The sequence below is a fragment of the Canis aureus genome, chromosome 10 (assembly GCF_053574225.1).
Source record: "Canis aureus isolate CA01 chromosome 10, VMU_Caureus_v.1.0, whole genome shotgun sequence".
Taxonomy (NCBI): domain Eukaryota; kingdom Metazoa; phylum Chordata; class Mammalia; order Carnivora; family Canidae; genus Canis; species Canis aureus.
Window position 1 is genome coordinate 45949406 of NC_135620.1, and position 13468 is coordinate 45962873.

Below are 13468 nucleotides of genomic sequence, written 5' to 3' on the forward strand. Positions count from 1 at the left end.
TTCTCATCAGAGTGGATACTCATCTTTAATAAGAAAAATTATTGATAATTTTTAAAAAAGATTTTATTTGTTCTTGAGAGACACAGAGAGAGACATAGGCAGAGGGAGAAGCAGGCTCCTGACGGAAAGCCCCATGTGGGACTTGATCATGGGACTCCAGGGTCACATCATGAGCCAGAGGCAGACGCTCAACTGCCAAGCCACCCAGACATCCTGGAAAATTACTGATTAATATTCATACTTGAATATAACAAATACTTCATTGTGTACATGTTTAAGTTAATCAGTGGCTGCATTTGTTTACCCATTTTGGAACTGAGTTGGTTTTGATCCATTTATTTGATTGAAAAGATTAAAAACAAAAACTTCACATGTTCAAGTGTCACATCAACTACAGATCACCCTTCAAGTCCATACAAATGAATATTAATCAATAAGAACAAGCTACAGTTACATAGGACACAGAGGAGAATATTGAGTAAAGAATCCAAACACAGGTATGTACTATATTATTTCATTTATATTAAGTTTCAAACTGACTAATCTATAGTGATGGTGAAATAAGGATAATGATCATCAGTGGGGGTGTGAATGAAAGAGGTTATGGAGAGGGGCCTCTCTGGATGCTGGTAATGTCACTTACTGAACAAGGTGCTGGTTACAAAGAAGCAATCACTCTGGGAAATTCCATGTATCTATATGGCTTCTTCATTTTTTTTGTTATATATGCCATTCTTCTTTGAAAGAATTTAGAATAAATATACCAGCCATGAATATGGTATGCTGAAGAAATACATGATACGACATTTTTCTCATCAACAACTCTTACATTCAACATCCCAGCCGGCATCTCCAAGTATCCTCATACTTCACACTTGATGCTTTAGCTCATTTGTTCTCCCAACCTGAATCACCAACCTTGACCTTTCTGTAGGGCTGGGCTAGGTTGTGGGGAAACCTTATTCAATCCACAAAATCATGGTGAGTGACTAATTGGTCTCTCTCTAAACTTCAGAGTTCCTCATCTAAACATCTTTGAACAATTCTAAAGGATTTTTTTTTCTGCCTATTGAAGTTTATGTCCTTGTTCTTTTTTTTAAGGTTTTTTATTTATTCATTCATGATAGACAGAAAGAGAGAGAGGCGCAGAGACACAGGGAGAGGGAGAAGTAGGCTCCATGCCAGGAGCCCGATGCAGGACTTGATCCCGGGACTCCGGGATCGCGCCCTGGGCCAAAGGCAGGTGCCAAACCGCTGAGCCACCCAGGGGTCCCCTTATGTCCTTTTTCTAATCTTTCTTTTAAACCTTAAACTTCCTTGAGTCAGGGGCTATGCTGTAGCCATCTTTGTGTGTTTCCTCCTTGAAGTCCTTGACATAGTTCCTGGCCTATAATAGATGCTATATTCTGTAAATATATGTAGATGTGAATTGTTAGTCATAGTCCATTTTTAACTATAACATCTTTATATTCCACACAACCTTCTAGGTCATCTTTGCAGTTCCTCAGAAGGTAATGATCTATTCATCTGTGGTCAAGGATAAGATTACTTTTGGCATTTCATCACAATATAACTGATAAGAGCAAACTTTGATTGTTTAATATTTCAATCTGCCAGGATCTATCTAAAAGAAGGAAAAAGTGTTCCTTTCTTATGGGAGCAGATGTTTCAGGGAGGCTAAATTGATGTTTTATGCTTTTCTCTCATCCCCCCCACCCCCCGCCCTTGATTGCTATTTTTCTTTCTTGGAGCTGGAAAGAAAAGGATGAGGAGCTAGTTCTAAGACTAGAAGGTGAAATCAAGGTGTATTCTCTGTGTTATTACACAAAATTGAGAATGTATAACACATTTTCAAATCAGAAGGAGCTCTATCTACACCGGCTAATGAGGTAACCTACTTTGGTGATTCACTTTAGGTCTGCATGGATGGAAGCTAGTTTTATCTCTTAGTAGAAGAACTCACTAACATTTTCATCTTTTATTTCAGGGGGCTTCATTCCCTCTGTGTTTGCCTTTTGTACCTTTACAGTCCCTTAACTCATGCAGATAGTTTTTCACATAACCTTCCCACCTGCCACTCGTTTGGCACTTTATGCTGCTTAAAACAGTGAACCAGCAATAAACAGGTCCTGAGGAGAAGCTTCCAGATTGCAGCAGCTTAAGTTTTGATGGCTTCCCTCCTGGCTATGATGGTATTTTTCCTCAACATTGAAATACCATTATTCTCTTGATACAAGTTTTGCTTACTGCTTGTGACCCTGTTGCCTAGGGCTTTAAGAAATTAGTCTCCTTTAAATAATCCAAGAAAAAGAAAAGATCATCCAAGAGAAAGCTCTTTGCCAATTCAGTCTCTCTCATAGCTTGAAGCTGCACTAATTAGACATGCTTTTCTGTGGTTACAGATCTTCTTCATCTGCCATGTTGGCTGAAGAAAAAAAAAAGCCATTTCTTCATTTTACTCTCACAGATTTCTATAGACTTGCTCTTGCCCTTCAAATATGCATTATGGAGAGCTCCAAAAAATAACATTTATTTAAGTTTGAGCCTGAATAACTGTAAAAAAAAAAAAAAAAAAAAAACCAATGTACTGATCATCTTGCAAAAGAACGTTTTAATGTAACATAACAAACCTAGCCAGAGTTAAAAAGAGGGTCAGGGAAACAGGATTTTATCATAGCAGCAGATAAATATTTTTCATTAAACATTAAAAACAACATCTGTTACTCGCTTTAACAGTGTGAAGATTTCACTTTATTAAGTTTGGGGTGGTTAATGACTTTAAAAGTAATTTGCAATTTAAGTATGTCTCTTTCTAGTGGCTAATTCATGACTAAGTCTTTAGTGTTAACTCAATTTTATTAATGGTCTTTCTCAAGATAAAGTGACAAAATGGTACATCATTCTTTTGAATTGTGAGAATAAGAAATGTTTTCCTCACGCATTTATGGCTTTTCTCAGAGCTTCCCTTTCCCATGTCTTCTGCCTTGTTTCCAGAAAAAAGATATCTGGAGACTAAAGAACAACTGATGGGGAAAAGAATATTTTTCTCCTATATTCTCATTCTTCAAATTGCCAGCTGGTGGTAGTCATTACACTTCTTGTCATGATTACTTCATTCAGAGGCCAAACTTAGGCTTTCTAAGTTATTTAGCAAAGACAGATCAAGGCAGAAAATTTCAGCCCCAAAGTGAGTAGAGTGGAGAATTACTTTTGCTGCAATAGAACCAATTAGCTGAGTGAGATAAGAATTCAGAGGCCACATGAGCCACAATGTTTGCCTATATTGGCTCAGTCTCCATAGTAGGTATCAGCTTTAGCTTCTTGCTACTCCGGGAGCTGTGTTATTAACTCCAACATGATTAGCTGTACCCATGGTATGTCCAACCCTCAAAAGGATGAAAATTGTCCTTCATGTCTTCAACTAATTTATACCTGAAGTCAACAGAAGAGCGATGCCAGTCCAGTTCAAATCCATGGTCACTATGGTCCCCAGAACCATATGGTATGATAACCTCACGTTGGTAGTCAACCTCTTCTCTCTCTGGCTTTCACCAAGTCTTGGTGTTCTCTCTTTACCCACTGATATATCTCAGCTAAGTCTCAGCAGGTTTGAGCTCTAAAAGCATACTGGTAACTTATTTTTTTGATTTTTATTTATTTTATTATTTTATTTATTTATGATAGTCAAAGAGAGAGAGAGAGGCAGAGACACAGGCAGAGGGAGAAGCAGGCTCCATGCACCGGGAGCCCGACGTGGGACTCGATCCCGGGTCTCCAGGATCGCGCCCTGGGCCAAAGGCAGGCGCCAAACCGCTGCGCCACCCAGGGATCCCCCATACTGGTAATTTAAAAAAGAAACTGTCTAAAATTATCTTAGTATGTCTTTAACACCTCATGTTTTGTTTGGTTAATTCATGGATATTTTGTATTTGAGACTATAATATAGGTGTTTATTATATAAAAAATTTCCTCAAATTTTGAATAGATTTTGTCTCAGGGGGAATAAAATCTCTCATGGTCATCCCACTATTTCAAGTACTCCAAGTACACCTTTGTACAGCCCTAGTTTAAAAGTCCAGGGTCTGAAGAGTAACGTTAAATTGCTGAATCATTACACTGTATACATGAAACTAATATAATACTGTATGTTAATTATACTTCAATTAAAAAATTCCAGCTTTATTGGGATATAATCGAAGACAAGTCACACATATTCAACATTAAAAATTCAATATATTTTAATGTCATATCTACATCTGTTACATAATCATCACAATCTAGATAATAAATATAATCTATCATCCCCAAATTTTCATATGCATATTTGTAACTAATTTCTTCCACTAGTACCTGTTCCACCCCCATTCCCATGCAACCATTGATCTGCTTTCTGTCATTATAGATTAGAATTATGTTTTCTTGAGTTTTACATAAGTGTAATTATACAATATTCATTTTTGTGTGTGTCTGGCTTCTTTCACACAGCATTATTGTTTTGAGAGTGATCCATATTGTAGCATAACTCCTCACCTCAATAACTCCTTACTTTTTATTCTGAGTAGTACTCCACTGTATATATAGAATAGGATTTGTTATTTATCTATTCACCAATTGATGGGATTTTTATTGTTTATACCTTATGACTATTACAGTAGTTCCCTCTACTTTATCTGTGGTTTTGTTTTGTACAGTTTCAGTTACCCTTGGTCAAATGTAGCATGGAAGCGGATGATCTTCCTTCTGACATACAGTCAAAAGATAAATAATAGCCTAATGCTACAACACAATACCTACCTTACTTGCCGTATTTCATCTCCTTACTTACATATTTTATCATCATACCATCACAAGAAGAAGGGTAAATATAATGATATAGTAAGTTAGTATAATAAGATTATATTTAGAAAGAGAGATTATATTCATATAACTTCTGTCATGGTATATTATTACAAAATTGATCTATTTTATGATTGTTGTTAATCTCTTACTGTGCCTAACTTATAAGTTAAATTTTTTCATAAGTATGTATGAATATGAAAGAACAAAGTATATATGGGCTTTGGTATGATTCATGGTTTCAGGCATCCACTGGGGATCTTGGGATGCATGTCTGTGGATAATGGGTAGGGGGACTACCATACACATAAACTTTCCATGACACACCAAATCTTGTTAAAACATATGCTTTCAATTATTTTGGGTAAATAATTAGGAATGAAATGGCTGGGTCATATGATAGGTGTATGTTTAACTTTTTTAAAAGTTGGAATACTTTTCTCAAAGTATTCATATCATTTAACATTCCCACCAGCAGTATATGAGAGTTCCAATTCCTCCACATCCTTGAAATTAAATTATTGGCCTGAGTTCTTCTCTGGAGGCTCTGGGTACAAACATCTTCTTCCAAAATCATTCTTTTTGTTGGCAGAATTTAGTTCCTTGTGGTTTTAGGACTGAGTTCTCATTTACTTGCTGGCTGTCAGCCAGGGAATGCTTTCAGCTCCTAGAGGGTACCTGTATTCCATGCCACATGGCCACTCCACTTTAAGCCAGCAGTGATTTGTTAGATACTTCTTGTGCTTCAAATTTCTAACTTTCTCTTCTGCAGCTAGAAAACAGTTTCCTTTAAAAGCCTCATGCGAGGGATCCCTGGGTGGCGCAGCGGTTTAGCACCTGCCTTTGGCCCAGGGTGCGATCCTGGAGACCTGGGATCGAATCCCACGTCAGGCTCCCGCTGCATGGAGTCTGCTTCTTCCTCTGTCTATGTCTCTGCCTCTCTCTCTCTCTCTCTGTGACTATCATAAATAAATAATAAAAAATTAAAAAAAAAAAGCCTCATGTGATTAGGTCCAGGACCACCTGAATAATCACTCCATCTTAAGGTTAATTATGCCATATAATGTAATCTAATCAAGAGAATAAAATTTACCACATACATTTCCCTGAGGCTTACTCAGGGGTAGACTCATCAGGTGTTGGGAAATCTTGGAGCTATGTGAGAGTTCTATCTACAGCATTACTCAAATATGTTCTGCTCTCTTTCACTTACCTGGGGAATGCTATTATATGTATATTAGGCCTGTAATATTGTCCTACAGCTCACTCATGTCTGTTCATTTTTTCAGTCTATTTTCTCTCTGCATTTCATTTTCAATAATTTTCACTACTCTATCTTCAAGTTAACTATTCTTTCCTTCTACCATGTAGAGTCTTCTGTTAATTTTGCCCAGTGTATTTCTCATACATTATAATTTCATTTCTACAAGTTTGACTGGGTTTTTAAATATCTTTCATATTTCTAATTTTTTGGAATATATGAGATATAATTATAGTGCTGTTTTAAATCTTGTCTGTTAATTCTAACACCTGTGACAGTTCTGAGTTGGTTTGACTGATTATTTTCATCATTATATTTTGTATTTTCTTGTTACTTTGTAACCCTGGTAATTTTTGACTGGATGCTAAGCATTACGTATTTTACTTTGTTGGACCTGGCTATTTGTAGGAGGAAAAGCATTTTCACCTGAATTTCCTGATTAATAAGTAGCACTTGGTGGTGCTCAGAATGGCTCTTTCAAGTAGTAAAGATACGTTTTGAGATATTTATATTATCTTTACTACATATAGCCATAATAGAAGTTATTTTAAAAAGTGTATGATCCTTTTGGGCCTTGCTTTTAAGATATTTTAGGCAAGATCCGAGTAATACTCACTCTAGAACCAAAGGAATAACACATATCATGAGTTCAATTAGGGATATGTTAAGTTTAAGGCACTTATTAAGCATTAAGACAGAATAGATAGCTGCCAGGTCTCAAAGAATGGGCAGAAGTTTCTAGATGGAGAATAGAGAAAGGAGGTATCACATGAGGGGAGAAACATTTGAAAAAGAATTGAAATATAAATGGCACTCATACTAGCCCTTTACTATTTTATGTGTTTTGAGATATTTATATTATCTTTACTACTTGAAAGAACCATTCTGAGCACCACCAAGTGCTACTTACTAATCAGGAAATTCAGGTGCAAATGCTTTTCCTCCTACAAATTTTATCCAAGGTAAATAGAAAAAGCCAAAACTACACATTATAAAACACTAAATTTAAAAAAGGTTTTATAATCTTGAAATGTGTAAATTAAAGTAATCATTATTTAATTCCTAATTGTATATTCATATGTTCCTATATTCATCATTTTGAGAGTAGGAACCAATCAGAAATGTTCCAGGTATCTTTACTATTTTAATATTTGCTACCAGATTTCCATACAGTATCTGAAAGATGGCAAGAATTCAATGGGTATTAGCAAATATAATTTGTATTATGTCAAAAGCACTTTTGACTCTCTTTCCTAGTACCTTCTGAAGACTGTCACAGGGGCACTGTGATTCATGGCTACTGCTCTAAGTAATCTCTTACTATTAAGTGTATGCATTTGCATGACATAAAAAGTAGAACATGATTAAATGCATTGTTTATTACTCTAATAAAGTGTTACTTTGAACAAATCTGGCCTGCCCATAAAGCTATTATTAAACACTATACTTTCATCTTCCTAAAAGGTAAGAGATATGACCTGTCCAAATTCTCTTAGATGGACTGGATCAGATACTCATAAGGAGAGCATAATATGGAGACAAGATATGGAAGGCCAGAAAAGTTCAATTGGCTGTCAGGTACAGGGATACAAGTTCAGGACTGGAAATGGGATATAAAGCCAAAAGAGTGAAGGCAAATAAAGACAGTAAATGAGTGCGAGATAAAGAATAAGCAGGACCAAATGGAGACAATCAGGATTAGGTGTACTGACTGGATTATTGCCACAACACCCCTCCGCCCCTCCCCCCCCGAACTCTGTCTTGATGACTGCTTTTCACTAAATGCTTTGCTTAAGAACTGGTGCACATTTTCTTCTACTTCTGTTTAATTCAGGTTTCAAACAATTCCTGAACAAGAAGAGTTCCATATTGCATTGTAGATTAGCACTCCCAAAATGGAATACATTTTTCTCGGTTTACTTTCCTTTTTCTGTGAAAAGCATGATTCTTCTAATATTGGAGCTCAAAATTTCAGAATTATTGTTAGCAATTTTCTTTCCATTAACCACACCTCCCTTTCTCACTCCATTTAAAATAATTTTAGGTGAAGTATATTAAGCATATAATACAATACACTCAGGAGTGTATACAACTTATGTATGTACACTTATGTTATTGAGGCACCATCGATGGGCTCTCATGTGGTCAAAGCAGTTGAGCAGTTACCATCTACCATTAAAGTTGTTCATGCCAAATGGCCTTTTCCATAAAGTGCTAGTGTATATAAATCTGGGGTTTTGATTTTTTTTTCCAAATGCTTTAGCAGATTCAAACTCTGTTCAAATTAATTTTTGTGGAAGAACTTTTGGCTTGATTGCAAATATCCTTGTGGGCTATCTTTGTGAAAAAGGGTGAATGCCATCTGTCTGAGCAAGAATGAAAGTCAGCGTCCTCAACACTGACAACAAAATGCACCTAACTTCTTGTTCAGCTTGTTTCTGAAGCACATGAATGGATGACAGAGTACTGAGGCACTACTTTCAGAACAGAACTATGAATTAGCCATGATACAGCATTTACTAAAGGCTGCCTAGAGCATCTAATACTGAGGAAGAGTAGTGTAATAGATATGCTAACCTTTTATTTTTTTTAGTTCAAGAAACTCTATCCTGATGCTGAAGGAATCAGAAATAACATACCAGTATAATATTGTTTTAACTCTTATCAGGAATATCTCTGTCCAGGAGAACATTAATTATTCCACTGAATGACTCAATGTAGCAGATACCATGTGGGATGCCTTGGAATATTAGATGAAAAGGAGGCAGGAGCCATTTAAGACTGAATGTTGTGACTGCAACTGTTAGGGTTGATAGCAAAACCTTCCATATGTAGAATATTGATTTAACTTCTAGAATCACTGCTGAGGAAAAAGCATAATATCACTTATTCTTATTTTTATCTCACCTACTTATTTATTCAACAAATATGTATTGCCTGCCTTCTACATACAAAGGAAATATGATAGGGAACCAGGGAGATCTAGTCCCTATTTTGAGGAAAAATGCACTATGAAATCTCAGAAATATGGCATTTGAAGATGTAGTCATACTAAAACCTTAAGATCATTAAAATAAATGTAAAATGATCAGGTTCAGGTAGTGAAGCCTAAGGGAAAGAATGATAAATCAATTATACCTGAAAACTTACTCTATAGGAAGCCACTCTTACTAACGTCATAACTTATCTCAGCTTCCTGCTGTTAATATTTTTCATATAAAGTCTAAAATGTTCATATTAATCCTTCATGTTTTCCATGACAGAAAGCTTATTCCTCAAAATAAAACTGTTTACTTAAAGAAAGTCAAATAATGAGAAATCCTTTACTAACTCTACTTTTGGCTAAGTTGCCATGAAATACAGAACGTGTGCCATATAATTATCTCATTGGATCACATCTATTTCTTTTTTTTTTCCTATTTTCTGTATGACTTTGTTGTCCATTCTTATATTAGATTTTTCATTGTATGTGATCAAAGAATTTTTGGGAGAAGCAAAGAATGGCCAACTTAATTAAAAATATGCAAACAAATGGAAAATATATTCCACACATTAGATGGAAGTTCTCAATTGCATATTAAAAGGAATCATTTCTTATGGGCATATATAATACTCTCACAGCTATCACATATATTCTTTGAGATCAAGCACCATCTTTTTTATATGTATATAGAGTGTATGGTGGGAGTGGCTGTGAAAAATTCTCTTAGGATTGTTATCAGTTTTCTACTTTCTCTTCAATAGCAGAATAACATTTTTCCAGCTTTTTTGAGATATAATTGACATAAAACACTATGGTGTACAATATGTTTATTTGATATACATATATATTGCAAAATGGCTATTACCATAGAATTAGCTAACACCTCCATCATGTCACACAAATATCATTTTATTTTGTGGTGAGAACATTAATGGTCTACTCTCTTAGCAACTTTCAAGTATATAATTCAATATTATTAACTATAATCACCATGCTGTACACTCTATCCCCAGAATTCTTTCTTCTTATAATCAAGGTTTGTATCCTTTGACCAATCTCCCCATTTCCCTCACCATCCAGCCCCTTGGTAACTATCAACATTACTCTGTTTCTATGACTTTTGCTCTTTTAGATTCCACATGTAAGTGATATCATACAGTATTTGTTTTTCTTTGGCTTACTTCACTTAGCATAATGCTCTGCAGGTTCATCCATACTGTAACAAATGGAAGAATTTCTTTCTTTCTCATGGCTCAGTCATATTCCATTGCATATATATACCACATTTACTTTATCCATTCATCCACCGACAGATACTTAGTTTGGCCATATCTTAGCTGATAGTAATGCTATAGTGAATATCAAAGTACAGATACATTTTGAGATCCTCTTATCATTTCCTTTGTATATACCCCCAGAAATGAGATTGCTGGATCATATGATAATTATATTTTTAATTTTTTGAGGAACTTCCATAGTTTTCCATAGTAACTGTACCAATTAACATTCCCTAAGCACTGCTCTCCACATCCTCACCCACCACACTATTATCTTTATCTATTATCTTTTTGATAATAGCCCTGATAACAGGTGTGAGGTGATATTTCATTGTGGTTTTGATTTGCATTTCCTTGATGATGAGTGATGATGAGCACCTTTTCATGTACCGGTTATCCATTTGCATATCTCTTTTGGAAAAATATTTAGGTCTTTTGCTCATTTGTAAATTGTGTTGTATTGGGTTGTATGTTTTTTGTTGTTGCAGTTTGCTACTGATTTGTGTTAGTTCCTTATATAATTTGGATATTAACTACTTTATAAGATATGTGGTTTACAAATATTCTCTTCCAATTCATAGGTTGCCTTTCCATTTTGTTGATCATTTCCTTTGCTGAGCAAAAGCTTTTACTCTGATGTAGTCTCACTTGTTTATTTTTTGCTTTTGCTGCCTTCACTTTTGGTGTCAAATCCAGAAAATCATTGTCATTTACCCCCTATATTTTCTTCTAGGAGTTTTACATTTTCCATTCTTACACCAAGTCTTTAATCCATTTTGACTCGATTTGCATGCGTGGCATGAGACAGAGATCCAATTTCATTCTTTTGAATGTCATAATCCAGTTCTTCCAACATCATTTATTGATGGATTTTTTTTATTTATTATCCTTTCTCATCAATTAATTGACCATATATTCATGGGTTAATTTTTGGATCCCTATTCTGTTCCACTGATCTACATATTTGTTTTTATGCCAATAACATACTATTTTAATTACTAAAACTTTATAATATAATCTAAAATGTACTGTGGTTTGATTTTCATTTCCCTCTTGATTAGAGATGTTGAGCAGCTTTTCATGTATCTGTTGGCCATTTGTATGAATTCTTTGGAAAAAAAATGTCTATTCAGTTCCTCAGCCCATTTTAAAATTTGATTGTTAGGGGTCTTTTTGCTTTTAAGTTGTAGGAGTTCTTTATATTTTTTTGGATATTATCTCTTTATCAGGTATATGACTTGTAAATATTTTCTCTCATCTCATAGGTTTCCTTTTCATTTTGTTGAATGTTTCTTTGCAGGAGCTTTTCAGTGTGATACAGCCTTACCTATTACTTTTTGCTTTTGTTGTTTGTGAGGATCATAATTTGGTGGTGTGAATTTTGTGAGGGGCAGTGTGTCCAGCCCAGGGCAGTGTATTCTGTATATCTTGTTCTCATTGTCCACTTTGAGGGTCTCCATTTCAGGTAGGGTTAGATATGTGACCCTGTCACAGCCAATGGAAATGCAGAGGGAGAGTTTCTGAGAAAGCTTTTTCTTTCTCATGAAAATCTCACAGAATTGCCTGCCATTGTGCTTCCCCCTACCTTCTTTGACCAGAGATCTGGATTGAAAATGTGACAGATATTTTGTGATCATGAAGTATCAGAGGAAAGAATAGCAGTCAATAGCCTCAAAACATTAAAGGAAAGTGAAAAATCCTGGGTGTGACAATATTTTTCAGAAGCTGAACCAACATTAGCAATATCTACCTATGGACTTCATATCATGTGAGAAAAATCAAATCCTATATGTTTAGGCTACTATTAGTTGTAATTTCTGTTTATGGCACCTGAGTATATTCTTAATTCATATACTGCCATGAATTTTTAGTAGTACGCAACATAGAATTTTTCAGGATACCTGGATGGCTCAGTTAGTTAAGCATCTGCTTTTGGCTCAGGTCCTGATCCAGGGGTCCTGGGATTGAGCTCCACGTTGGGCTCCCTGCTCAATGAAGACCCTGCTTCTCCCTCTCCTTCTGCTGCTATCCCAGCTTGTCTCTCTCTCTTACTGTCTGTCAAATAAATAAATAAAATCTTTTTTAAAAAAGAATTTTTCAAATTGTTCTTTAATGGAGATGTCATGTATGTCACTTGTCACACTCCCATTTGAATGGTCTAATTTAGGTATTCACTAATTTTTGCCCAAGTAAGTCAGTGGACCTTTAATAATTGTTTGATAAATGAAAATGAATTAGATTTTCATAATATTCATTTATATTTTCTTGCTACATCAATTCTCCTTCTGATAATATTGAGGTCAAAGGATTTATGTTTATGAAGCATAATTTTGATCTTGACTTTCTTCTATTCATTAATGCTAAATGGGTCCTCAGCATCTACTGAAATCCAAAATTCCTTACTTTGTTATTTGAAGTCATTCACAAGCTAGCCCTAATACCTTTCCAACCTAATTTCATGTTATTAATTATAATCCAAGTAAATAAAACCGCTGTCAATTTTTCTTACATACCTAACTAATTCTGAGAAGGAGATGCTATTTCTCCTGGTAGATGACCTGCTGCTCTTCATTTCTATTAATCACCTGCTTTTCAGTTTCATCTCAAATTTCATCTCCTCCTAAAAGCCTCCAATTCCATTCATCTTTCACCAAGATAGAACTAATTTTCTTCTATTCAGAACTATAACATGGTCATTTATTTGTTTCTAATAGCTGACATATGTTTCTCAATATATAGGTTCAATATACAAAGTCTTTTCTACTCTAACATCTTTGGAGTAATATCTGTGCTTGCATAAACTTCATTAAAGTATATATACACAGAGAAATTATACATACAGAAAAGTATAAAAAAAACATAAGTATAGGTGTTGATGAATTTTTAGGACCATGGATGCTTTTATATAACTACCATTTAAATAAAAGGTATAGGGATGCCTGGGTGTCTCAGCAGTTGAGCGTCTGCCTTTGGCTTAGGATGTGATCCCAGATCCGAGGATTGAGTCCTGCATTGGGCTCCCGGCAGGAAGCCTGCTTCTCCCTCTATCTATGTCTCTGCCTCGCTCTGTGTGTCTCTCATGAATAAATAAATAAATGAAATCTTAAAAAA

General features: G+C 35.2%; 2 long non-coding RNA genes across 2 annotated transcripts in view; one reads left to right on the forward strand and one right to left on the reverse strand.

The window, feature by feature from the left end:
• LOC144322307 (uncharacterized) overlaps positions 1-13468 on the reverse strand; it is a 551832-nt gene that overhangs the window by 241188 nt on the left and 297176 nt on the right. The window lies entirely within an intron of this gene.
• On the forward strand, positions 3681-5784 carry LOC144322310 (uncharacterized). The gene is made up of 3 exons (XR_013387930.1): positions 3681-3841; positions 4692-4858; positions 5609-5784. It is a non-coding gene; the product is annotated as an uncharacterized LOC144322310 (long non-coding RNA).